This window comes from Phascolarctos cinereus, unplaced genomic scaffold (genome assembly GCF_003287225.1).
Source record: "Phascolarctos cinereus isolate Bilbo 61053 unplaced genomic scaffold, phaCin_HiC Scaffold_3;HRSCAF=262, whole genome shotgun sequence".
Taxonomy (NCBI): domain Eukaryota; kingdom Metazoa; phylum Chordata; class Mammalia; order Diprotodontia; family Phascolarctidae; genus Phascolarctos; species Phascolarctos cinereus.
The window spans coordinates 209352468-209377544 of record NW_027555736.1 but is presented as its reverse complement, the minus strand read 5'-3'; the positions used below and the strand labels follow the sequence as shown (position 1 = coordinate 209377544).

Below are 25077 nucleotides of genomic sequence, written 5' to 3'. Positions count from 1 at the left end.
AAGTGACACGTTCAGAGTTTTTTCATTAGGCAGATTAATCTGTTAATGGTTATGGGATGAACTGGAAGATGTAAAGATACTACAGGCAGAGAGATCCATTTGGAGATAATGAGGGCTTGAACAAGAGGGCAGCATTTTGAGTAGTAGGGAAGGAACCAATTTTGGGATCACTGCAGAAAGTTAAGACTGATTAGTGATGCCTACTAGGGTTTGGAAACTGAAGCTTTCTCTCTTTGTTTTGTGTAATGTAGGGAAGAGTTAAGGAAACTAAGTGTAAATGTATAACTTGTGAAATTTAATCCCACTGGGGACCAGCTATAATACTATTGTAGATAATGACTACTCTAGATATACTAGTGTACACACATATACTAGATATACTAGTGGGGACCTTGCACCCTCAAGGCCACACATGGCCTTCTAGGTCCTTGGCTGTGGCCTTTTGACTGAGTCCAAGTTTTATTAAGGGGATTTGTTCTGTGAAGTCTAGAATAACTTTTGAGTACTTTTTTTTAGTTCCCCATACTTTTCATTCTGATGCATAATTTACATAAGCATGAGTGTAGGCAATGGGAGGTCCCTGGGAAATGACTAGTTAGATAGGTTCCCTGGGTGGAAAGGAAGCCACCTAGGAGTTCTATATGAAGAAGCAGGGTCATGACTGGTAGAGTGTGAGAAAGAGACAGTACCTTTTTCTTCCTTCGGTAAAATGAAATCACCAAGACTGAGCTGTATCAAGAATCTTTGCTGGAGGCAGAAAAGAAATACAGAACTTACAAGCCCTTTTCTTTGAACCATAAACAGAGAAGAACTTAGATTCTTGACTTCCCTCCACCGTGCTCGATCATCCAGTGGCACTGACCTACTCTTGTTCTGTTGCTGTTCAGCTGTTTCAGTCATGTCTGACTCTTCATGACCCCAGTTAGGGTTATTTTGGCAAAGATACTGCCAGCAGTTTGCCATTTCCTTCTCCATTTTACAGATGAGGAACGGAGGCAAACAAGATTAAGTGACTTGCCCAGGGTCACACAGCTAGTAAGTAAGTGTATGAGGGCTAGATTTGAAGCCATGAAGTTGAATTTTCCTGACGCCAAGCCTAGTGCTCTACCCACTGTGTCACCTTGCTGCCCGCGAGGCTACTTGCTATCCCTCAAACACAACACTCCATTTCCCAACTCCATATCGTTTCACTGGTTGTATAACTTGTTTAGAAAACTCATCCTCTTCACATCTCTCTCCTGGTTTCCTTAGCTTCCTTCGAGACTCAGTTCAGATCCCACTGTTTGCAAAAAGCCTTTTTATTCTGGTCATTTCCCTCCTCTCCTTTCCCTATTAGATTTATTTATTATCTTTTTTATTATCCAATTTATTATCTTTTTTTTTTACACTACGTGTTTGTATATGTATGTATTTATTGCCATGTTATCTCCTCCATTAAAATGTGAGCTCTTCTAGGGCAGAGATCATCTTGTTTTTGCTATTCTTTGTATCCCTTGATCTTTAGCACAGTTCCTGGTGTGGAGTAATATAGTAAGGCTTAATAAATATTTGTTGATTGACTTGATTGAATCTGGATTCCAGATTCAGTTATTCCATTCTGTCAATAAGTAATGAACATCTACTGTGAGCCCAGCATTGGAAGAACATATGAGATTTACACAAGGTAGCCTTCCCTTCAAGAAGGGGATTATGATTTAGTTAGGAGACAACATTAACACAAATGAAATGAATAGAAAACACTATGAACCAGTATTTAATCAGTTTTGCAAGTGATGTGATCCAGAATCTAAGTGCAGTAATTCAGGGATGGTAGAAAATCCAGGTGGATTCAAAGTAGTTAGAGATGGTTTCCATGGCTAAATGGAAAAGAATAGAAAGTCTCCACAAGAGTTTTCCAAAATGGGCAGTATCACCCCCTGGGGGGTGGTAGTAGCCTCAGTACAATTGGGGGGAGAGGGAAGTTGAATAAAAATAAGGGGACAGTGGAAGCATAAGGAAAGAAGATAAGAAAATTCTGAAAACCCATTTGTAATGTTTCATCTGTTGTGTAACAGAGTTAAAGTCATAGTGATTACATTATTTTCCAAATAAACACACAAAATGCAAGTTATACCCAATCAGTGATCAAGTCCACTTTCAGGTCTTAACAAGCAAGTGTTGGCAGGGGAGCCAAAAAGCACACTGTAGGCAAGTCCACCAAGCACTGGCCGGAAAATGTCCATGTAATGACTTGTTTACAATATAATACTATATTGTTACATGATGAAATATTGTGTCATCAAAATTTCCATGGGGGACCACAAATTTACAATAAATTCTTAAATTTAAGATGTGTCACTTTAAAAAAATTTTTATATTTTTTGAAATGACATAATTAAAAAAACATTAAAGAATTAAAGAAAGTAGATTGGGGGGGCACAGTGCTGAGCAAATTTTTTTTTTAAAGGGGGAGGTAGGACAATTAAGTGTGGGAACTTCTGGTCTAGAGGTACTGGTGAATATTAACTGTAGGCTCCCCTGTGGGAAAGAACCATTTTTTACTTTTGTCTTTATTTTCCTCAGTATCTAGCCTATAGTAAGCACTTTATAAATGCTTGATGAATTAAATTAATAAAGGAGTTCAGACTCCATTACAGTTTTATTCCATCTTAAAAATGGCAGACCTCCACTTGAATTTCCCGTCCTAAGGGAAGCTTACCCTTTCATTTTAAGCATTCCTCATATTCTCATGTACTGTACTCATGAAACAATTTGCGAAAATTCCACAGAATCAGTGCAGACAGCTTATGGGAAAATAAGTATCCTTGCAGAGCTTTTTACAAAAGGCTTAAAAATCTTATCAATCAGTGGGGACAAAATTATACCTTTCTCAAAGTGTTGGTGTTTTGAGTAAACTGGAGAGCTGTTTAGTATAATAAACACTGTATTTCCCATTAGGATTCTATTGTACTGACGTGAGCAGGCTTACAGTATCTATGATATTACTACCAAGCTTTCCATAATTCCCATAGGGGTCCAAATATAAGACGAATCCTCCTTGAATTAAATGGTTTTGATTAAAAAACAAAATTTGAGCCTTCTATCTCTGGACTAGTTTATATGTATCTGGCTTCCCTCACACCCAAACATAACAGAATTATTCTGTCAGGCTAAGGCTCTATGTGTATAGAACTCCTCTGTCCCTGCCTCCCCTCCTGGTTACATTAGACCGGCAAGTCGCACTCACTGACATTTCTATAGCTCTTTTCTGATGGCTCCTCCTATTTCTAAAAAGGTTTATGGTTTACAAAAGCTTTCCTTGCAACAACCTTGTGAGGTAAGTATTTAGATAGTGTCAAACTTCGTGCCCGGTACTATACTATGCTAATCACTTTACAAATATTATCTCATTTGATCCTCACAACAACCCTGGGAAGTAGGTGCTATTATTATCCCTATATTAGAACTGAGGAAACAGAGGTAAACAGAGGTTAAGTGACTTGCCCAGGGTCACAAAGCTAGTAAGTAACTGAGCCCATATTTGAACTTAGGTCTTCCTGAATACAAGCCCAGCACTCTATCCACTCATCCACCTAGCTATCTAATGTTAACAGGTAGTACAAAACATTTCTCAAAAGAGAAAACTGAGTCTCAGAGAACTAAAGTGACTGACTATATAGACTGGACCATAACAGAACATGCAGGGGAGTAAAAACCCAGTAAGGCTGGAAAAGTAGGAAGGCTTTGGCCAGATTGTAAAGGGCTTTAAATATCAAACATGGAAGCTTATATATTATCTCAGAGGCAATGGGGCATCACTGAGGTTTCTTAGGCAGTGAAGTAACACGGTCAGACCTATGTTTTAAAAATATCAAATCTGGGAGCTGTGTGGAAAATGGATTGGGAAGAAGGGTGACTGGAAAGGGGAGGTGGTCCAATTAGGAGGCTAATTCAGTAGTACAGGTGATAAGGGCATGAACCAGGACAGTAGACATGAACCTGAGAGATTCTGAGGAGGAAAAAACTGATGATACTTGTCAAGAGACTGGATATATGGGATAAGTGAGAGCAAAGAGTCAAAAATACTGTTTGGGAACTGAGTGACTAGAAGAATGGTGGTGTTTTTGAGAAATAGAGATCAGTTAGGAAGAGGGGAAGGTTTATGAAAAAAGGTAGAAATTCAGTTTGGAACACGCAAAGTTTGAGTCTGTGGTACAGTGGATAGAGGGCTGGCCCTGGAGTGGGAAGATCTTCCTGAGTTCAAAAGCTAGCCTTACTAGTTGTATGACCTGGGGCAGGTCACTTACCTTTGTTTGCCTCCATTTCCTCATCTGTAAAATGAGCTGGAGAAGGAAATGGCAAACTCCAGTATCTTTGCCAAGAAAATACCAAATGGGGTCCTGAAGAATTGGATGCAACTAAAAAGACTGAACAACAACATTCAGGTGAATGCATCCAGCAGGCAATTGGAAATGCAAAACTGAAGCTCAGAAGAGATGAGAGTTTGATATGAAGATCTGAGAGTCATCTGCATAGAGGTCCTAGAGATGACTTCTGAACCCACAGGAGCAGGTGAAATCACCAAGAGAAAGATGGAGGTACCAGACAATTAGAGCTCTAGAACTTGGAAGAGTATTTAGTAGCTATCCAGTCCAACCCCTAATTTACAGGTGAAGAAACTAAGATTCAGGGAGGTTAAGTATCTTCCTTGCTCAGCAAGCCACAGATTAACTAGAAACAGGATTGAAAATCAGGTTCTGGAGTCCATATTCAGGGCTTGCTCCTTCATGCCAAGCAATATGGAGAAGGGCCCAGGATGGATCTAAATCTGTGAAGCTACTGAAAATTAGTTACTTGAAAAGAAACAAGTATCAGCATTTTTTTTTCTTCCAATTTGGTATTTTTAGTTCACCTTATGATCAGCATGGTAGGTTGTCTTCACTGTAATCAAAAGAAAAAGGAAAGAGTGGAGGGATACGTATGAATATGTAAGTGATGGAAAGACAAAATTATCAATAAAATTTTTTTAAAGGAAGAACAAAATAGGGAAAAGACTGTCTGTCTTATACTTCTGTTCCCACTCTTTGCCTGATGCAAAGTGGGTAACTGAGAAATATTTGTTGATTGACTGCTTTACCCAACAAGAATCATAACCCTCTTGGAAAGTCTTCCTTCTCAAAACTTTTTTTCTATGTCAATTCATAGCCCTGTCATAGGAAAGAAATCCCAACAACTTTTTCCCCCCTTTTCCAAGTTTTCAAGAGGTTTTCTTGCCTTTTCAGTGTGTACACCAAGTTCCGGAGTCTCATGGGTCTCTGTAAGTGAGCCTGCCAAAGTGTTAACAATGCCAAAATACAAACTTCTCTCACTTTATTTTCTTTGTAGCAGAATGAGATAAACTAGTCAATCCTTACAAGCAAAACCTTCACTCTGGAGCGAAGTAAAAGCTCTAACTTTGATGAACTTTCTGGAAAACGGTAACGAATTGAGTTCATTTGGTCTGGATTATTCCCTGCTGGGCTGAAAGGCACAACAAATATCCACCTAAGAATCATTCTATCAGCAACTAGTGTTGAATTACAACAGAACTGATAAGACCCTGTGCAGAAAAATTAAAGGCAAACTAACTGTCCTCTTCCAGACTGGTGAAAGTTCCCTGGGACTTTTCTTTGGGCTGAAATTCTCTTAAGTGATAAATATTTCAGGGGAAAACGCCCAAGATTTTTTCCGGCTACTTGAGTACTGCAGCTCAGGTGCAAATCTTATGTACCCTCAAGCGTCAAAGTATGGTTACAAATGACTGATCACTTGAATACCGTGCAAGATTCAAGTTACCAAGCAAGGCACAAGCCTCTGAGTTACCATTCTGCCTCCAATACTTTCTAGCTGTGTTACTGTGTTACAAAGCAGTACAGGCCAATTTGCCCCTCTGTGCCAAAGTGTCCTCATCTGTCAAATGAGGCTAATAATACTTTCATTATCTACCTCCTAGAGTGAAGCTTGGTGATTCTTAAGCAGGACAGAAATGTTAACTAATATGATTCCAGAGTGGATAGCTAATAGCATAGCAAATTCTCTGTCAGTCATCAGTCAGTAAACATTTATGAAGCACTGTGTGCCAGGCACTGGGCTAAACTCTGGGGATACAAAGAAAAGTTCAAAAAAAAACACAAAAAACAGTCTGAAGGAGCTCAAGATCTAACGAGAGAGACAACGTGTAAACCACTATGTACCCAAAAAGTGATATATAGGACAAATTTGATCACTGATAGTTTGATAATTGGATAATTCTTCCTATGAGTATAGTTAAATAGCACCTCATTTTTGTACCTAAAGAAACATGAATGTGTTTATTTTCAAAGAATTGGATCCACCCCCCCAAAAAAAACCCTTGCTTTTTAATTTGGCAGCTTTATTCACAGTACAGCATTGAATTATCTTTTCTTACTTGCCACAGACATTGTTAGGCCAGCTGTCCAACAACATGGAATTCAGAAGGGAGTGCTGCCCATGTCAATGACTAAAGCCAGCAAGAAGTGCTTCTGCATACTGGAACACCCATGATACTAAGACCTCCACTCTCTCTAGGCCTCAGGGCAAGATGTCTGGGGCCAGGCTGAGTCAATACTACTAGAACAATTCCATACACCCTAAGTGTCAACACTGGAGGTCCCCTGACAGAAAGGTCTGGTCCCTGGCCAGTGGTGGGCATACTACCATTTTTTTTTTTAACAGAGGGCAGTTTAGTCTTTTGCTGCTGTTATTCTAGGCTAGTATTATATCATACCCAGCTAAAGGCCTCCATGACCAGGTTCAAGAGGTACGAGGCATTTACCATATTGGCAATTCCCTCCACATAACTGCCATCTCCTCCAACATGCCCAGTCCTGGATTCTAAGGAAGAGCTTGCCACTCTCACTAGTCTCCGAATTTACAATGCTGTGAGAATTTAATGTGACTATCAGCTTTTTCTTGCTAACTTGGGGAAGCAGGGTCCAGAGATGAAATGGAGGGTTAAAAATAATCTCCAAATCCTAGGGCCAAGCAGGACCTTGGTCTACCCCCATCTTTCCAATCTTGTTCTGAATTGTGATGATCCAAACTGCTTAATTTGCCGCAAAGTGCTGATCCAAAGCCATACCAGTTTTCAGAGCTTTAACATGATTTCACTGAAACACACTCACGACTGTAATGCTCTTACCTGTCAAAAAGACTCGGGCACCCTATTAGATAGAATTGCTACCTAGTTTCTGTGTTTTCAGGTGACCTCAGGACACAATATCAAACATAGTCCAAAGAAAACCTATATTCTAGGGGAGGATGGACTAGAGGCTCATCTCATTCCACTGAATCTTGCCTAGCAGGGAGAGAGCATTTTTAAAGATTTCCGTCAAAAACATGTCATCTGAATTCAGAGTAGCAAAACCATCTGAAGACAGAGACTTAGTGGACCAGCCCAGGGTCACAAAAAAGAAGGTTTCAATAGCACACAAAAGGCAAGGCAGACCTGAAAGGAGGCAGTCTGCCCTAGGACAGGCAGCCAACTGCCACACTGTCATTTTGCTCAGCGGCTGAACAGAAGGCTGGTGTAATGACAACCACGAAACTCAGTTAAAGTCTGAAAAGGTGACTAATGAGCTCATTCATGCTGGCTGTAAATTATTCACTACAACACTGATCCCACTCAAGACAAACAGCAAAGTAAACTTTAAACACAGACATCTCAGGCCTCCTAAGTAGAGCAAGTTCTGTCTGTAAAACTTTTCACAGTAAGAGATACTTGTCTTTCTCTATGCCTATTGTCTACTCTGTACTTGTTTACTTTTTTTTAAACCGCCTTTAATCAAGTTTAAACAGACACAGCTGTTAGGCATTTATTTCTCTGTTGAGTTCCCCCTTCCCCCTCCTCCATTAGTTATTAGGAGCAATCATGAATCTCTATATATAGCGGCAAATTATATTCTTTGAAAATTGAAGGCTGACCTTAAAATGAATCCTAGGTCTTCAGAAAGAATATTCATGTGCATGTGGTGGGTGACTGGCATCACTGACACAAATAAGGGGGAGGGAGGAATGAAACAGAGCAAATCATTCTCAATCATTTATAAAACTTTAGATTGAGCTCCAGCAATTAACTGCTGCAAAACACCCCTTCCCAGCATGGGTCATGTTGCAGTTGGGACTGCCAGGAAAACTCAGGACCTGTAAACCAAATCTAAGAAAGAATATTTCCCACAGATTTGGGGGACCCTGATAAACAGTATGGCAGGTTTGTTGGGGGGGGTAACAGCCCGCCACATGGCTAGAGATAACTTTCCATTTCCTGTTTGATATTAAATAGAGACTTTAAACTCTTCTGTTTCTATAAACCATAATGTTTGCTACTGATGTTGTTACTAAAAGCAGAATAACTGTTTGCATAAGCAGTTCATGTTTTTAAAATCCTAAGATAATTTTTAAATTTTACTATCTATTTCCAGGAAAGAAAAAGTTAGAACACACGTAAAAGAAATCCCCACCACCACATGGTCAGGTCACATGTGTTTTTAACAGGCTTGGTCTATTCACCGCATAAACTGTTGCTGGTGTTTTGTTTTGTTTAACATGCTATGTCCACTAAACATACTAGCTGTGTGACCTCCAAAAGTCACTTAACTTATCTGGGCCTCAGTTCCTTATCTGTAAAATTCAGGGTTTGGACTAGACAGCCTCAGAAGGATCTTCTAGCTCTAAACCTGCAGGTTCATCAATTTAAAGATAGAAAGGGCATTAGGAATCGTCTCAACCAGCCTTCTGATTTTATAAGTGACCAAGCTGAGACCTAGAGAATTTAAGTGACATGTGTGAGGTAGCAGACATTAAATGGCAGAGCCACAATTCATATCCAATTCATATTACATTGTAGCATCCTGCTCTCTAAAATATATTGCAAAGAACAACCTCAAAAAAAAATCACATAATGCAATCACAAAGTCATATCTAAAGGATAACAGTTGAATAGACAAAAATGAAAGTAAGAAAATGAAAATAAATTTGGCTGTTGCGGCTACCTCTTGGGACTACCTGCAAATATGATAGCTTTCTCACAAATTCCCAACTGGTCATCTAGTTCAGAGAGGTCAAACATGCATTGGCCCATATGGAGTCTACAACACTCCCAAGTGTGGACCCAAACCAGATTAAAATGAAATTTGGAAATGGGTAACAAAATAAATTAAAATATTACATTTTAAGTCAATATGCGGCCTGGAGGATCCTTAAGTAGGGTTTCGTGGGCCCCTATTTCTTTTGAGTTTGACACCATTGGTGTAATCCAATCCCCGAAATTTTTCTGATAAGGAAAGAAGACCCCAGAAGTGAAATGACTTGCCCCGAGTCACACAGGTCATGAGTGGCAGAGCTGGGATCTGAAGGTAGGTTCTCTGATGTCAAATCCAGCCCCTTCTATACTGTACCATGCAAACTGAATGGTCTCCAAGACCTTATATAATAAGAGTGAAATAATACTAAACAAGGGAAATCAGCCAAGATTGAGACTTTCACTTTAAATCTGATGCAGAGCCAAACTTTTTTCCATGTAAGGATACCCCTTCCACTTTGTTTTCAAATTCGTAGCATGTGAAGTGGAAGGTTCTCCAGTTATTTCAGTCATCTGAAATGCAAAGTGATTTAAAAAAAAAAAAAAAAGAAAGAAAGAAGCCTCTTGCAATATTTATAGTAAAGTACTTTGCCACCTACCGACAGCAGTCTGGTTTGCCTTCATGTACTTAGACTATTTTTTCCTTCCAAGTTCCTCTCTAGTAGGAAGTCACTTTTTTCTTTCGTCGTCTGTGCAGGGTTTCAGGGCCCTTTTGGCCAGTTGGTGAGTAACTTTTTTTTTTAAAGGCCCAAAGTAATGGAAAAGCCTGAAACAATCTCACATACAAGTCTCAACTTCTCAGGATCTCTCCACCCGACTAGATTCCTGTACTTCTCATAGCTAAGGGGTGTTGGCAAAATACGGCTTTGAAAAGACTGTCACATGTCCTGCCCCAATAACCTGTCTAACGAGTGAGTTCACCTCACAGTTCATTGGTGGGAAACCACAGAGCTTCCTGCTGGCCCAACTCCACACCCAGCTCCTGATTTTCCCAAGGAGGACCCAAAGTGACGTCAGGTTTGCTGCAGGGGAAATTGATGGCATTTGAACCATTAGAGGCCAAAGAGAAAAGACTTAAGTTTCAAAATCTAGAGACATATAGTTCAATTTCTAAAATGTCAGAGCTCACGATAAGGAGAACCATTAGGGCCCATCTGACAGTCCAACGTCCTCAAATTACAGATGAGGAATGTAAGGACCACAGAGGAAAGTGACTTGACCTCAGATTTTCTTGGGACATTCTGTCTAGACCTAACTCTTTTCTTTGGAGGACAGGGAGAAGAGAGGAAGAGGAAGAAGACATTTACATAGTGCTTTAAGGTCCCACATATATTATTTCATTTGAGCTGTCCTTACAATAACCCTGTTTAAAAAATGCTACTAATATCACAATAATAAAGTGATATACTTTACAGAAGAAGAAACTGAGGTTCACAGAGATTAAAATAACTTGTCTGTGGCCACAGAGCTAGTGTCAGAAGCATTATTTAAATCCAGGACTTCCTGAACCCCGGTCCATCACTCTATGAAGCAACATAGCTTCCTCCTATTACATTCTACCTTGTACCACACCTCTGAGGTAATGTACATAGTAAATCTATCTGAGTGCCCTAAATTCTTAGTGTGGTTTTAGGTGATTAAAGCTTGTTGGGTGTCCCAAAAGTGTTACTGCTGTTTGTTTGTTTGTTTGTTTTTTCAGCCATTAAAAAGCTTAAAAATGCCTGAAGATTTTTGGAGCACTTTTAGAGCAACTCAATAAACTTGAGTTGTTGTTGCTAACATTAATAAGCAAGCTAAATCTCCCCATGTCAGTTGTATGCTCCTTGAAGGTAAGGATTGTGCTTTTTATTTTTCCACTTCTGTACAGTAGGGCCCTTAAGAGATGCTTATGCCATGCAATTAGTCCTTGGCCAAATTCTCCATCCAGCACTGTGCTGTACAGCCAAGATTACAAAAAGTGACCTGTTGCTCACACTATTACTAAGTGTGTCTAGCTTGTACCTCAGCAGCCTATCTTCAGAAAAGGCTAAGAGTTGTTTTCCTATTCAATAGATTAACTCCTTATGCAAATGCGGAAATCCATAGCCATTAGTTAAATCCATAAACATTCAAAGTGCAAACATACACACACATAAGTGGCAGTGAAGCAATTATCTTAGTAGCACACCAGGGGGATGCTCCTGTCTGAGTCAAATGGCACAGCATTTTTAAGGGCTTGTGACAGAGGAAAACAATTCCAGGGGTTGATGTATATTTGTTTCATCTCTAAAATGCATTCCAATCTTCATTTCCAGGGCCTGGTGTACTGTATCTCCCCAGAATTCATCTTTCAGTTGGAACAAAATGCTTTTGAGTAACAAAAAAATATATATTCTATCATGCTTCTTCTCCCCTCCACTTCATTTTCCCTTTTTGGGCCTCGGTTTCCCTCTTTGGGCCCCAATTTACCTCTCTGTAAAATGGTGGAATAGAACCAAATGAACTATAAGGCCTCTTCCAATTCAGATGTACCATATCTCATTTTTCAACACCTTTTCTGTTTCTGATGGCTTATACTTTATGTTCTAATGCCCCTACCAGCTAACATTCTATGTTCTGAGATTCCATCAATTTAACACAATGTTCTATCGTGTAACATTCTATGAGTTGAGGTCCCTTCTAGCTGTGACATTCTATGATTCTGTAAATAATGTAAAATGTAAATAATGTAAATGTGAAAATGTAAAAAATTAAAAATTTTAAAAAGGCTTATAAAATGTCAATAAGCAAGCACATATAAAACACTCTGTGTCAGGCACTGTGCAAAAGTAATAACAATAATAATGATGATGATGATTTTGATGATATAAAAATAAGAAGAGGAGGAATGACCATATGGATCTCTCTCCTGGAACAGTAGGAATGAGACTGGAAATGTAAACAGATTGAACAAAGATTCAGATAAATTTTGGGCAACAGATCCATGATGGGTTATCAAGGAAAAAAGAATCATGGTCCAGTGAAAAGAACATTAGATGTGGCCTTGGAGGGGCTGGGTTTAAATCCTGGCTTTGCTTCTTGTTACTGTGACGTTGGACAAGTTATCTAATTCCCCTAGCTCTCAGTTTGCCTATTTGTAACACAACAGAATTGGGTTAGATAATCTTTAAGGTTTTGCCCAGCATTAAATCCTATGAAATTTAAGATATGTCCTCTGGGAATGCTTCTGTTTTCTCCCTACCAATACCCCTCACCAGATGAAAATGATCTTTTCCCTTCCTCAAACCTCAAAAAAAAAATTCATATATATACATATATACATATATACACACACACACATATATATACACATATATACATACAAAATATATATTTATATACTAATATTCAATTTTACATTATAAATATGTGTATATGTGTCATACAGACCTCCATATATGTCTATATGTATATATATATGAAGCTTTAAATTCCACAAAGCAAATGCCCCCATAATTTAATGTTTTTATATTCCTTAGCAGATCTTGGATAGACAGTGCAGAAGGATGAGGCAGAAGGATGAGTTGGGCCCAGAATGGAAAAGAAGGAGAAGAACAGGCTGAATTGCCTTCAGGAAACTGCAAAGCTCCTCTAATGACCCCAAGCTTCCTATGAAAGCAAAGGCCTATCTTTTTTTAATACTAACATTCTACTGGTGTCGCTATATGACAGCAAGACAAGGAATACCACTGCCTCCAAAAGGCTAAAAAATGATTATCCTAACAGAGGGCAATGGATAAACATGTGATGGATGTGAGCAGGCTGCAACATATAACCAAATACTATCTCATTCGATTTCTTAGAAGAAGGTGAACAGAACACCACTGATACTTGTTCAATGTTGGGGTGGGGTGGGGGTGGGGGGAAGCAGTAACAATAAAAATTAAAAAATAAAAATCTGCTACTAATAACAATAGCTAACACTTATATAGCACTTCAAAGTCTGCAAGGCTTCTCATAAATATCTCATTTCATCTTCACAGCAACTCTAGAAGGTAGCTGCTTTTTAAAAAAAATTTAGCCCCATTTTACTGATAAAGAAACAGAGGCAAAGGTTAAGCATCTCGCCCAGGGTGACACTGAGGCCAGTTTTGGATGTAATTCTGTCCAGACTCCAGGTTCAATGCTCTACCCACTGCGCCACCTAGCTGCCTCAAGTCTCTAGCATATTGGGTGAATGAGGAAAGGGCTCACATAAGTATCGTATCTTGAAGACTATTTTGAAGGAAATAAGGCACAAGTACATTCCAGGCCAGTGTAATAGTTTAGGGTTCATCCCTGGAATGGGCTCCCTTTCCTTATTCACTTATTGCAATACCTCCCTTTCTCAAATTCTAACTCAGTTCTCCAGTTCTCCCAGGAAACCTTCCCTGATTTACAGTAAGAAGGGTCTCTTACTCCTCTAACTTCTCACGGCACTTTCCCCAGGCCTAAATCTCTTCTCTAACTAGAATATATATTCTTTAAGAGAGGGGTCTGTGTCATATCAATCCTCTTAGACCCAGAGCCAAGCACAAAGTAAATGTTTAAGACATTTCTATTAAATTAAATTAGCTTGCTCAAAGTCCATTAGATTGTGAACTCCTTTGAGGGCAGTGATTATCTTTTGTCTCTTTCTGTATCCCTAGGGCTCACTCAGCACAGTGCCTGGCACAGAGCAGGTGCTTAACAAATGTTTATTGACAACCAGTTAGCTAGTGGTATAATGGAACTAGATCCTGGCTTTGCTTCTTGCTCCCAGACTCAAATTCAGGCCTCTTTGCACTAATTTTTTTTAAAAATGGTATTTAATAGTGCTTCAATATTCAGTATTTGCCTCAAAAAACTGATGCAAAGATAGGTTAAGTGACCTATTCAGGGACACAGAGCAAGTTAGTATCTGAGGCATGATTCAAATTCAGGTCTTCCTTACACCAAGTCTAGTACTCTACATATACATTGTACCACCTAAGCACCATGCCGCCTACAGATCATCCTTTGCCAGCCTTGTAAACAAGTCTAAAATATTGAGAAATATTTAACAAAATAAACAAAAATACAACAGAACATTGATAATGTTAATATGTGGTTTATATAGTCAATATGCACAAGGATCCTTTCATATGAGTTATATTTCTATTTTAGTTTAACATCCCTGGTTCAAAGAACTCTAAAATTTCCACCAAAAAAATTCAATCAATAATTTCAATAAAATAACAAGATATAAAACATACCCACAAAACTCATCAGCCTTTTCGTATGTCACCAACAAAACCTAGCAGGGAGAGATAGAAAAAAGAAATTACCTATAATATAACTAGCAAATATAGAAAATATATGGGAACCCATCTACCAAGACATAAACAAGAATTATACAAATAAAAAATACTCTTTAATTCTAGGAATAAAGACAGATAATTGGAGATAGACAAATTGCTCATGGTTGTGTCATGCCAATATTATAAAATGTCAATGCTACCTAAATTAATTGATAGATTTAGTGCTGTACCAACCAAACTACCTGAGTATTACTTTAAAGAATTAGAAAAATAGCAAAATTCATCTGGAGAAACAAAAGGTTAAGAATCTCAAGGTAAACAATGAAAAACTGTGGGAAGGAAGAGAGCCTAAATGCACCAAATCACAAACTATACTACAAAGCAGTAATCATCCAAATTATTTGCTACTTGTTTAAAAAAATAGAATAGTTGAGCAACAGAACAAATTAGGTACTGAAGACCCAGAAGTAATCATATATAGTAGCATGGTATTTAGTAAAAATGCAGACTCATACTACTGGAATGATGACTTACTATTTGACAAAAACTCCAGGGAAAATTGGAAAACAGTCTATCAGAAATCAGGTATAGACTAACATCTCACACCATATGCCACAAAAGGCTACAAATGGATACAGGACCTACACATAAAAGGTCATTTTATAAATGAACTGGAAAAGCAGAAAAGAAGATAGCTCTCAGTACTATGGCCAAGAGAAGAGCTCTTGACTATTCAAGATAGATTGTAGAAAATAATATTGACAAGAGAAGAAAAAAGTCGACAGTTTTCATTACATAAAATTGAAAAGCTTTCACATAAACAGAAGAAGGTCAACATTTGGGAAAACTATTTGCAGCAAATTTCTTTGTTAAAAGTCTGATACCCAAGATACATAAGGAACTTTTACAAATATATAATAACAGCAGTCATTTCCCAACAAATAAATGGTCAAAGGATATGAACTCAGGGAAGAAATTCAATCTATCAACAACCATAGCAAAAAATGCTCTACATCAGTAATGGCACTGTTGCTGGCACCCTAATTCACACTGTGAATTGCAGAGGAAGTGGGTCAAAAAGAAAGTTCAAGTCTGTAGTTTATTTGCTGAGAAACACTCAGCCACCTACAGAGACCTTATTCTACAACCATTATAGAGTAAATCTTTGGTCTATGTCAAGGCCAGATCCCACCCAGTCAAATTAAACCTGTTCCTCCTCCTCCAGATGATGGCGGCATCAGGGCAGAATTTCCCCTTTTACGGGTGCCCTAAGAAAAATGAGCCTTTCCAGATCCACCATGGATGAAAAATGAAGATGGGCTTTAGAGGGGAGGGAAGAGAACAGGCATTTATTAAGCCCTTATTATGCGCTAAACACTTTACAAATAATATCTCATTTGATTCAAAAACCTGTGTGGTAGGTGTTATTTTACAGTTGAGGAAACTGAGGCAGACAGAGAATAAATAAGTAACCTGTCCAGGGTCACACAGCAAGTAAGCATTTGAAGCCTGATTTTAACTTAGGTCCTCTTTTTTTATTTTATATTTTATTTTTTTCCTTAGGTCCTCCTTAATCCATGTCCAACACTCTCTGGGCCACTTAGCTACCTCTCACCCCAGCTTTAGGTTTGGAAATGGCCCATACCTGAGAAAAATGACAATTCTAGAGGTTTTCTCAGGTTTTGCCTCAAGAATTTTATTACAAAATTTCCCTCCTACCAAAATCAATCCCTTTGACTCACTCCACCTTCAAACCCAATGGGACTGCTTGCCATTTCCAATACATAACATTCCATCTCTCTGCTTTATAAATGCTAGCTAGCTATTATGCCAAACTCCCTGTGAAAACTGCTTGATGGCAAGGACTATTTATTGTTTTTTGGATTTCCAGGGACCGGAACAGAATCAGGAACATAACAGGCACTTAATAAATAAATGAGTATTAAATAAATGACTTATGAGGAAGGGTCAGCATTGGTTGCAGATGTAATCTAAACAGGAAGGACTAACTACTGTTCCATGTTTTTAACATCTACCAGGGACAGCTCCTTGGTTACTCTGACCGATTAACCCCCCAATAACCGCAAAGTCAGAAAGAAAAGATGAGTCTATCCAGAAAGAGTAGCCGAGTCTGAGGAAAGACGCCTACTGCCTAGCCTGGAAGGCAGCCCTGGGACTACCTCACAGCTAGTACTCTGGCACACGTCTAGGACGCTGCCCGGTCATCTGACGGCTTCTCCTCCTGCACTGCCCTTCTTCTTTCCTCCTTATACGGGACTAGCTCCAGGGAGAGCTCACGTTCCCAAACTTTCAGCATAGATCTTAGCCCTGCTTCACTATCTCTGTAGCTAGTCTTCCTTTAGGAAGGGCCAACTGCATCTTCCATTACTTCTTAATAAAGTTGTGTTGTATAGTGGAGAAGTACAACAAACTTGATTGTGGAGTCAAAGGACCTGGGTTCAAATCCCACTTCTGACACATCCTTACTACATCTGTAACCCTGGGCAAATCACTTAACTGGGCCTCGGTTTCCTCATCTGTCAAATTAGAAGGTTGGACTCCATGAACACGATGTCCCCTCCAGCTCAAAATCTATCATCCCGTGAGCCTACTGTCCTTTTGTTCCTAATGTGACAGTGGCCACTTTCCATTTACACAAACTGGAGGTGTTCTTCAAGGCCTAACTCAGTTCCCATGCTATCCACAAAGATACACGCAGAATCACTGAATTTAAGCCCTGGAAGGGAATTTAAAAGTCATCTGGTTCAGATTTCATTTTACAGGCAAGAAAATGAGGCCCAAAGAGATTAAGGAATTTACTCAAAGCTACATAATTAGGTGCAGGATTAGTACTAGAAACCAAGTTACCTAACCTCAGATCAACATAGGGTGTCACAAAAGTCTTATTCCAATTTTAAGCTACTAAAGCACAATTTTCAGGTTTAGTAGCTTAAAACTGCAGTAAGACTTTTTCCTGCACTTTCCTGTTCTTCTCTGAATTCCTTTTGGTTTTGTTTTGTTTTAATTTTTATTTATTTATTTATTTGACTAGGCAATGGGGATAAGTGACTTGCTCAGGGTCACACAGCTAGTAAGTGTTATGTTTCTGAGGTCAAATTTGAACTCAGGTCCTCCCGAATCCAGGGCCAGTGCCACCTAGCTGCCCCCTCTGAATTCCTTTTGGGGGCAGCTCAGGAGCACAGTGGCTAGAGGACTGGGCCTAGATAGAGGAAGACCTGAGTTCAAATTCAGCCTCAGACACTTACTATCTCTATGACCCTAGGCAAGTCACTTAACCTCTGTCTGCTTCAGTTTCCTCAATTATAAAATGGGGACAATACCTGAACCTACCTGCCAGGGTTGTTGTTCAATCTTTCAGTTGCATCCTTCTGACCCCATTTGGGGTTGTCTCAGCAGAGATACTGGAGTGGTTTGTCTTTTCCTTCTCCAGCTCATTTTATAGATGAGGAAACTAAGGCAAAGGGGTTAAGTGACTTGCCTAGGGTCTCACAACTAGTAATTGCCTGAGGCCAGATTTGAATTCAAGGAAGATGAGTCTTCCTGATGACAGGCCCAATGCTCTATCCCAGAGTTATTATGAGAGTCAGATGAGATACTTGTACCTGGCACATAGCAGAAGCTTTTGAAATGCTTTGTTTAATTTCCTTCTGCAATTATTGCTTATCATCACCAAATTTAGCATTAAATTCAAATGTTCTTATTTTATTCTCCAAATGATTCCTACGTTGGTCCTTCTTCATCAAAAACTTCTTAACCTTTTCAAGAGACTTGATTTCTTCTTCCTAGGGCACCTGATAAAATGATAAGTAAATGGTAATTGTTCAGTGGTACCTGTGATGAACTAGTAATAAGAACTCACGTTTATGCAATGTTTTAACAAGTATAATGTACTTTCCTAAATAATAATACTCACTGTTGTGTTATTTAGTCATTTCAGTGGTGTGTGATTCTTTGAGAGCCCATGTGGGATTTTCTTGGCAAAGATACTGGTGTGGTTTGCCATTTCCTTCTGCAGCTCATTTTACAGATGAGGAAACTGAGGCAAACAGGGTGGAGTGACTTGCTCAGGGTCACACAGTTAGAAAGTGTCTGAGGCTGGATTTGAACTCAGGTCTTTGTGACTACAGGGCCTGCACTCTATCCACTGCACCTCCTACTTGCCCTTTTAATAACAGTAATAGCTAACATTCATACAGCACTTACTATGTTCTAGGCACTGTGCTAAGCACTTTACAAATATTGTAAAGTGACTGAGTCCAGATTTAAACTCAGGTCTTTCTAACTCCAGGTCCTGCACTTAATCCACTTGGACACCTGGCTACCATCAATTAGCAGTACAATAGTCCTATGAGGTAGACATAGAAAACACTGGCAAGAGAAGCTGTTGGAAAAGTTATACTGAATACCATTTGATAATAGGCCTATCCTCTCACTGAACAGAGGAAGGTCATCATTACTACTATAATGTTGTTTAAGGGGTGGCATAGCAGATAAAGCATTGGGTCTGGAGTCAGGAAGACCTGAGTTGAAATGTAGCCTCAGACACTACCTGTGTGATCCTGGACAAGTCACTTAACCTAGTTTGCCTCAGTTTCCTTATCTGTAAAATGAGCTGGAGAAAGAAATGGCAAACCACTCCAGTATGTTTGCCAAGAAAACCCTTGATGGGGCCATGAAGAGTCAGACGTGACTGAACAACAACAAAGTAGTGTTTATAGAGCTCAGTACTATAGATACAACAAAACCAGCTTAACCTTCCATTCACCAGCCTAGCTCAAACTTGGTTCAATGTAGGAAATATCGGTGCTTTCAGAAAACATCACCAAATAAATCTTTCTGGTTATCCAAAAGCAGGGGTTTTTAACATGGGCTCACAGAAGAGGTCTGGAGGAGATAGATTCCAGGGAGTCCATGAACTTTGGTGGGAAAAAAAAAACCAACTACATCTTTATTTTCAATCATTTGTAATGGAATTTTAGCACTTCCTTCAATTATTTAAAAACATTCTATTTTGCCACAACAAATGATGGATAATTTCACAGAAACCTGAGAAAAATTGTATAAACTGATACAGAATGAGACGTGGAGAACAAAGAGGACAATTTTATATTAACAACACTATAAAGACGGACAACACTGTAAGAATTAAGAATTCTGATCAACGCAAAATATTAAAGAGTTAAAGAAAGCAGATTCCCAGGGGGGTTCTGAGTAATTTTTTTTTTAAAAGGGAGTAGGCCAAATCAGTTTAGGAACCTCCAGTTTAGAATGTTTTTAAAAACTTATATTGGGGCAGCTAGGTGGCATAGTGGATAGGCCCTGAAGTCAGGAGAACCTGAGTTCAAATCTGGCCTCAGACCAAACACTTGACACTTACTAGCTGTGTGACCCTGGACAAGTCACTTAACCCCAACTGCCTTAAAAAAAAGCAACAAACAAAAACATATATATGTATATGTAATATTTCATAGCATTATGTAATATTTTTTATGTAAGGAGAAGAGGTAGATCATTGTTCTTACTTTTCTGTATTCCCTGTGGTCTACTGTACACGGTACATGCTTAGTAAATGTTCATTGAAAAATTCACACTAAGACGCAGCACAGTTTATCAGATGGCATGCTAGGATTGGCATTGGGAAGACCTTGCTTCAAAATCACCACCTTTGGGGCTGAGTCCTTTAATCTCAGTGTATTCCAGGACTTAACTGGTGGAGGGAGTTCCCATAGGACAGAAGGGAGTTTCTACCCTGCCACACCAGGACTTCCCCATACCCAGGGAATCACAAAGTCCTTGAATTCTCTCCAAGGACCCTAAGGTGTCATATAGGGGAGATGTACCTTGGGTACGTCAAGGCACTAGGGAGCCATAATACTCTGAAGAGGCATCATGGTGGGAGTAGAAAAAGGATGGCACTCCAATCAAAAGACCTTGGTTCAAATCCTGTCACTAACCAGCTCTTACTAGCAATGTTATCAGACCTCTAAAAGCCTCAAATGTAAAATAAAAGAAAACAGTATTTGCATTATGTGAAAGGATTATTATAGAGTTCAAAAGACATAATGGAAATGTCATTTTCTAAACCACAAAGCACTGCGTATATATGTGTGTGTATATATATATATGGATATATATATATTATGGATATATATATGTGGATATATATATGGAGAGATATATATATATATATGGAGATATATATGGAGATATATATATGGATATATATATATATGGATATATAGAGAGATATACACACACATATGTATATATCAGAAATTATTGTGAGTACTTTGGTCCTTTACCTTCTAAATCTTATTCTTAATCAATAACATTTATTTAGCACCCTGCAGTCTTTGGCACCATCCTACAGTCTAAGCCCTATCCAAGTTAAACAGACATTTTATGGTCTATACTTCCTAATAACTAACATATTAAAATAATACAGAACCCCCAAATCCAGTTAAAGACCCTACACTACAAAGAGAACAACAGAACAAATTTACAGATCTCATTTTTAAGCACTGGATATAACTAGTTCATATTCCCCTAGAGTTAATAGTTTCTTCTTTCTCTTATATTTTAGCTTTGTAAAAACTAAAGAAAATTCTACTCTAACAAACACTTTAATTTTCCATAATTTTCTAAGAATCCTTGAAAGATTATTCTGTCTGGGTATGGGTAATCTGGTAAGCAGATCAAAGTGGGAGCCAGGTAGTACTGTGGATTGAGTGCCAGGCCTGGAGACAGGAAGATCTGAATTCAAATCACTTTCTGATTGTGTCACCGTGGACAAGTCATTTAACCTCTATTTGTCTGTTTCCTCAACTGTAAAATGGAGATAATAACAGCCTCTACCTCATAGGACCCACCACCATAGATGCAGTGAAGCCAGTGTGTGTGTGAGGATCAAAGGAGGTAATATTTGTAAAAAGCACTTAGCATAGTGCCTAGGACCTACATAGTAGGTGCTATATTAATTCTTATTGCCTTCATCCAAGTCATTTAAGTGCTAGGTGCCCCCTGGCAACTCTTGTCAATCTGCTGTGGCAAATGGAGTTTTTTATAGGTGGAGCAATGAAATCACAAATGTAGACCAAAAAAAAAAATTCCCATCCCAGATCAACCCCACTTTTTTTTCTTGTTTTGTTTTGGTTTTTTTTTTAAATGACCAGGACTTGGTTTAAAAGAACTTTAGACTGCATTTTCTTAAGGAGCTCAGAAGAGGGCACAGAAGTAAATAAGATTTTTATTTGCTTTTTATTATTTATTGTTATTGTTATTATTTTATTAGAGACTCTAATTAGACAGTGTATATAAAGTATTTTGCGAGCTTCAAAAAGCTAAACAAAAGTCAGTTGCCACTATTATTGTTGATGATATTGTTAATACATTGTACTCAGGCTTTTTTCTTAAGCTATTTCTCGGTTTGTGGTTTAACATATGGTTTCATTCTATATTTTTGTTGGTCTTTTGTAAGTTTAGAATAGAAACTTTACTTAAACATCTAAGCAGCTGTGGGTTGTTTTTTGGGTTTTTTGTTTGTTTGTTTTTTAAGGAATACATTTTCTTAAAGTAAATGAAAATTACCTCATAATGACTCAGTCAACTGTGTGCTGGAGGTTGCCCTTGTAAAAAATATTCATTCCTATGTAGGAGTCAGGTGGGATATGCTAAATACATTGGCAATTAGCTTTTTAAGACATTTTATTTTTAAACCTACCTTTTCCTCTCAGGGGAAGGATACCTGCCATCGCCAGCACCACTCCGACAATACGAAAGTGACCTCAATGTTAATGGAGTAGCACATCACTGGAGAGATCCTTCTCCAATAACAGGTCATTACAAAGGAGAGCAGATATAGAGGGAACTTTGTACTGGTCGGTCATTCCAGTCATGCACGATTTTTCATGACCCCGCTTGGGGTTTTCTTGGCAAAGATACTACAGTGGTTGGCCTTTTCCTTCTCCGGCTCATTTTACAGATGACAAAACTGAGGCCAACAGGGTTAAGTGACTTGCCCAGAGTCACACAGTTGTACCTATACTTGGTTGTTATGAAAGGGACAGTGAATTGCAAACTTTAACGTGTTACAGAGGTATGAGTTATTAATGATGATGAGTTAGTTACCTTACTAACATATGTTTCAGAAAGTGATCATATACAGAGTATACATTTAGATATATAAACATATAATATGTACATATACACACACATATATATTATTTACTAGGATCATGGGATTGGAATTGATTTAGAATTGGAATAGATCTTACAGGTCATTCAGTCCAATGCTTTTCTCATTTTACAAAAGAAGAAACTGAGTCTGTATTAATAGAGTCCCTAGCTCTTCTGTTTAATACCATCTGAATGTAAACCTCAAGAAAATCCTATAGAGACAATTACATATTACAGAAGTTCCCTCATCTGGCCTCCAATACTTACTAGCTGTGTGACCCTAGGCAAGTCACTTCACCCTGTTGGCCTCAGCTTCCTCATCTGTAAAATGAGCTGGAGAAGGAAATGGCAAACCGCTCCAGGATCTTTGCTGAGAAAACCCCAAATGGGGTCCCAAAGAGTCAGACAAGACAAAGAACTGAACAACTACACATTTTACAAATGAGGAAACCAAAGCTCACAAAGGCAAATGATTTTTCCCCAAGGTTGTACGACTCCAAAAAGGATGGCAGCGGGACTCCAATTCCGGTCTCTGAGTCCAGCACTCTACTTATTGTACCATCCTACCTCTCAATTAAAGAATACACCTGTAGTTTGGCAAGTCTGAAGGATTTCCCTTGAACTACTTGCCCACAAATTGATCAATCCATCAAGACCTTTTTACAACCAAGAGTAAAAGTATTCCAGATTAGTGGCTAGGAACTGAGGTATAGGTTATGGCCAATGAACAAAGTAAAGCAGGTAACCTGACCGAAACAACTGAATTTCCCTATCCTGGGTATAACTGGCCTGTAACATGCAAGACTCTTCAGCTTTCCAATTAAAATGTCATCACATCTAACCTGATTTTCTATTCCTTCTCACCCACTCACTATTACTAACCAGGGCCTTCAGAAGCAGAAAGAAGAGAGGACCCTGAAAGCCCAGGAGGATGATAAGGGAAAGCCACCAGAAGTCTGGCTTGTGCTTTTGAAACCCTCTAGGTCACAGCTTGAACAACACTGGCCTAACTAGTTATGAGTCACACTAGCATCGATTTAAAGCTGGAATCACCTTAGAGATTATAGAGTTCTTAAAGTGGGATCACTGAACTTGCTTTCTTTTCTAAAAAAGTTTGTATAATTATTTCAATAAAATCCATTTTTCTTTGAGTTCCTATGTATTATATACATTTAAAAACATTGTTTGAAGAAAACGTCCTTAGGCTTTGCCAGACTGCCAAAAGGGTCCACAACACACACAAAAAGGTTAAAAAATCCTAATCTATGGGGCAGCTAGGTGGCACAGTAGATAGAGCACCAGACCTGGAGTCAGGAGAACCTGAGTTCAAATATGACCAGACATTTAATACTTATTAGCTGTGTAACCTGAGCAAGTCACTTAGTTAATCCACTGCCTAACCAAAAAAATCCTGATCTAATTTGCCTACTTTTCACAGCTGAAGAAATTCAGGTCCAGAGATGATAAATTAATTGTCCTAGATCATATACGGTATTAAGTGGCAGTGTAAGGATTTGAACCCAGGTCCGCTGACTCTAAAGCCAGCTTTCTATCCATTATATTAACCTTTTATTTGGAAATGAGAATTTGTACATATGAGTTCTATTCCTATTAATGTTACATGGTATATCATAGTGAAAGTATTTTCATCTCTGCCTCCATTTTAAAAATCCCATCCCTGTCTAATCCAACCATTTGTTAGAAGCCTACTATAGGTAAGACACTATGTGCTGGTTGTGTATGAGTTCACAAAGAAAAAAATTTAAAATGGACCCTGCCCTCAAGAAGCTTACATTCTACTGTGAGGATACAACATATGAGCATATTAGTAAACATGATAACTTATCGAGGAAGGAGACTGGACTAGCAACTAAAGGGACCAGTAAGGGTTTGAATAGGACGTGGAACATGACAAAATGCGGTTAGACATCCCTTCCCATCTCAGTGGTGGGAATAAACTGGATGGCTGTGATGTGATAAAATTAGCTCAAGTCCAAATCAATCTTCTTTGAATTGATAGTTCCCCTTATAGGTTGGTCAGTTCTTCTTTCTTCTTTTCCCCACAGAATAACACCCTCCCCCAGCCCCCTTTTACTGTCTGGTTTCCTTGAGTTTCTAGGCTTTCTGGCCGTCACCCTCAGACATTTGTTTCTCAAATTCCTGCTGCTCCTCGGTTCTCTTCTCTGGTGCCAGATGAAATGGTTTCTGAAATATGGGACCATTAAGGCCCTCTAAAGTTGTCTTTCCTTTTCCTTTTTCTTTTTCGTCATCTATCTTCTGGAACCAAGACTGCATCCACTCTGAATTTTAATGCTGAACATTGTTACCCTGTTTCTGCTTTCATTAGTAGGAATCACCCTCCTGCAAATTTTCCCACATTTCCCTGAATTCCTCATGTTTATGGCCAATAATATTTCACTGCATTCATATACCACATTTTTTCAGCTGTTCTTCCAATTAATGGATTCTCTTTATTTTTCATTTTTT

The 25077-nt window shown here is 38.7% G+C and overlaps 1 protein-coding gene across 5 annotated transcripts in view; it reads right to left on the bottom strand.

Moving 5' to 3' along the window:
• FOXN3 (forkhead box N3) overlaps nt 1-25077 on the bottom strand; it is a 504847-nt gene that overhangs the window by 300679 nt on the left and 179091 nt on the right. For 3 of the 5 annotated variants that reach the window (XM_078151439.1, XM_078151440.1, XM_078151441.1), the window contains exon 2: nt 14350-14390. The exons of 1 other annotated variant lie outside the window; for it this stretch is intronic. The gene's annotated coding sequence lies outside the window, so the exon portion shown is untranslated. Of the gene's footprint in view, nt 1-9717; nt 9933-14349; nt 14391-25077 lie in introns of those variants that run through there. One more of the 5 variants, XM_021000338.2, reaches the window with a different exon arrangement.